Here is a 3780-nt window from a genome sequence, read left to right as displayed (position 1 = left end):
AGCAGGGTCGCTGCCGGGCCCACGCCAACCAAGCTTCCACCGCCGTTCACATGCAGCTGCCAGCCCAACCAGCTGGGCGGGCACCTGCGTGGCAACATGCAGCTCCCAGGCCAAGTCATCGAGCGCCTGTGTGGTGGCATGCAGATCTTCGTGAAGGCTCCGCCACTGTGCCACCTCAGCTGCCTGCCTGCCTACATGGCACCACGCGCCTCACTGGCCAGGGCGCGTGTCAAAGCGAGGAGGAGCGGTGACGGACGGGACGGGCCTCGCCCCCGTCCCCAATAAAGCTAGGGGACACCTAAGCTATGCATTAAATGCATCTTGTCCTGTAATACGAGCGATAAGCTCAGGGCACTGTACGCCTTTCCACCTCCTGTATGCCACTGTGGCAGCCCCTTCTGACTATAAAAGGAGGCCCATGGCATACTGGGAAAGGATTCGGCTCTTTCGAACCACGCACTGACCACAGCTAGTTCGAGAGCTCAAGAACTCTCTGAAATACGCCCACCAAAGCAGTACTAGGGTTTTACACATCCTCACGGCCCGAACCTGGGTAAACGATCCTTGTGCCGTCTACTAGCCCTGCTCTTCTCGCAACCCCGCGCCCCGGCAACCGTAGTAGGGATTCTTGTGATCCCGTAGGTGTCGTTCCACACCGACACACAGGCTGCCCTCTCGCTGCGCCCCGCAGCACTCCCACCTTTGAGCGAAACCCACTGGTGTTTTAGAGGGGGTCCATTGCTCTGGAATCACAGATTGGTGGCGCCGGAGGACATGCCAGGGCTGTGGTGGGCAGCAAGGGTAAATCGGATCAAGGAAGCGTCGCATTGACTGGAGAGAAGCTCGAAGGAGCTGCGGCTGGCGCGGCACAAGGCGGAGGCGCAAGTCGATCTCAGGGGAGAGATGCTTAGGGATGTCAGCATCTGCCAGCATCACATTGATTTCGAGCTAGGGCTAATGGTAGAGATCATATTCACGGAGTCAACTGCGGAGGAAAGAACATGCATGCCTGCGGAATGGCATGAGCAGCCAGTGCAACTGTTCAAATGGGCGATAGGAGAAGCCAAATCGCGGGACCAGTTGCGGCGGCGCCGCTGGGCATGCATTGTAGGCAAGGTGAGCTGCCCTCCTTCCCCGCCAGCGATGCAGTGACCTACTCGGTTGCTAATGCTGTGAACTTGTGGCGCCATGGCGGATTGCAGCCGTGAAAATCACTCCATCTATATGTATTATATTCCAGTGAAAATACTTGGTCGTTTGGAAAAAGATGGTAATTAATTTATCACTAGTTTGTGAATGCTTGGTCGTGACAATCACCCGAAGCCACAACCAGAAGTCTCCATCGCGAAATACATACGATCGGTCGCACAAATAGATGCTCGGTCGGACCCACGACACGCATCGGCTTGGTCTGACATGTACGACCAGTTACATCACTGACTTGTGCGACCGCATTTGAGCAGTAGGACTTGAAATTTGTGTTCCAGGAGACTCACCGGGAGCCGTCTCGGGCCTCGAAACCAAAACCATCAACTAATCTTTAGCTTGTTCCCATCACATTCCAAAGTGTATACTATAATTAAGTGCAAACCTGCTCACACCTAGTAGTACGTATCAAACCTGAACATGTTCCCACTATGCAGGTTTTAGTACTAGTGCTAGTACTAGGTTATAAGAAAAGGAACTTGTATCTAGCCGAAAATCACTCTACCTCCTCCTCGTCATAAGTATTTCTTGTTCGTCCGTCCTAGCCATGGACGGTGTGTAGAGCTCTAGGTCGAGAACTACTCATAACAAGGGAGCGGCAACCAAGGCCACGGAAAGAGGGCTCGCCGCCTGGCAGAGATAGGCGAGGGCTCCCAGGAGCGCCCTAGCCGTGGAGGCGAACATGCCGAGCTGGCGGCGCTGGAGTCATTATACCTCGACGACATGCCTGATCAGCTAACAAGCAGGAGGAGTTCATTGACGGCTTGGTGGAGCTGCTGAAGGAGAGGCTCGAGGACATGCCCGCTATGCTCAATGAGCAGGGGGAGTTGACCGCCGGCTTGGTGATGCTGCTGAAGAAGAGCATTGCCTCGGATAAGAAGGTGACCAGTGAAATCCTTCTACTTCAGGAGGGCAAGGAGAAGCTCTGCCACGAGCTCAACCTGCTGAAGGAGGAGAACGCCGGCTGGAAGAAGCTGCATGAGAAGAGTAGTTCCTCGATGAAGATGTTGCATGCCCTCGTCATGGAATAGAAGGAGGAGTTGGCGAAACTCCGCATCGAGCACCCAGCTGCTGTCAGGGCACGTAATGCGGCCGTGGAACAGATGATGAAGGCTTGCGTCAAGAAATCCCGCATCATGGACAGAACGAAGAAGATGGCGGATGAGAAGCGCAAGGAGATGGAGGTCGTGGAGGCGATGAAGAAGCAGTTACGACTCCGCGTCCAGCAACACTTCATGTAGTAGAGAGCAGTGCCCCAGACTTGTTGTGCTGAGGCTCTCCTTCAGCGGGCATGTGTTTCGTGTAGGCTCCTTCTTTTGCTCATGGGTTTCTTCTTCTTGGGGTGATAATCTTCCTTCTTCTTTTGCTCCTGTGTTTCTTCTTTTGCTTCGGGTGTTTTGCCGCACGTGTCATGTTCTCTGCAAGGCATGAATAGAACAATGCTAACGATGAGCGGCGCCGTGGGATCAATGACTAGCAAATTAAATCATTTTTATCGCCATATCGCATTGGTCTCCCGTGTTTCGTGCTCCTCCATCATACTAGTACTCAAGTGGAAAACTTGAGTATACCACACGGTTCTTTGCTCCTCCTCAGGTCGTCGGCAACATTTATACGAGCAGTCAAATCGCAAGGCCCCGCCTTCCAGCGGTAATGAGCCGTCAAATCACAAAGGCCCTCGCCTCTCGTGAAACCGACCAAGCGAGACTGCCCCGCCCTCTAGCCTTTTATATGTATACTTTTGTACAGTAGTAGTATCGATGGATTGCGCCATGGAGCAAAACAAACAAGATGAAATTAAAGAAAAAGGGTGGTACATATAGACAACGCTCGTCGCCAAATTATGCATATAGTATTATTAAAAAAGCTAGTACGTGCTTAAATGGGGTGCTAAATTCTATTAAATAAATTAGCATACCTATTTAATTCTTGGGTTTTTATTATTTATGCCACTAGTTGTGTATCACTACTCAGTTTTCTCATTAGAAGTTAGAACTACTCAAAAATGCCATTGATCCGTGAGATGCTTGCTAAAAAATGCAATTAGATATCTCAAAAATGCCATCGTTCCCTTAGATGTTTGCTAGAAAATGCCAGTAGACATTTTTATTTTCACGTCAAACCCGTTGACCATGTTATATGACAAAAATAAGCCGATTATCTCTATCTCACAATGATAAGTGTGGCCTCGCTTGTTAGGAGTAACCAAGCGAATAATTTTACAGGAAAATAAGAATGATGTTGGGATCAAGTAGGCCGCACACTTTATTGTACTGAAGTGAGATAGAGGGAGAGCTGGCATGTTGGTCCATAGGTATTTATGTCATTATAACATGGAAAAAGAGGTTTGAGTCACAATAATGGTGTCCAGCACAACACACCCCTCAAATAAAACTAAGCACCCTAAAATTCTTTGACAACTAAACTGCTGGCTATATGATGTTGGCCATATATATTGTACGTATATAATGTGAAGAAACGAGTGGTAGTACTACCAACTAAAATATGAACTGTAATAAGTGCTAGTATGTATGTACTGAAGAGTTAAAGTAACGAGAAGGAACATAACATAGT

Source organism: Triticum aestivum, chromosome 1D (genome assembly GCF_018294505.1).
Source record: "Triticum aestivum cultivar Chinese Spring chromosome 1D, IWGSC CS RefSeq v2.1, whole genome shotgun sequence".
Classification (NCBI taxonomy): domain Eukaryota; kingdom Viridiplantae; phylum Streptophyta; class Magnoliopsida; order Poales; family Poaceae; genus Triticum; species Triticum aestivum.
Note: the sequence above shows the minus strand (reverse complement) of the source record.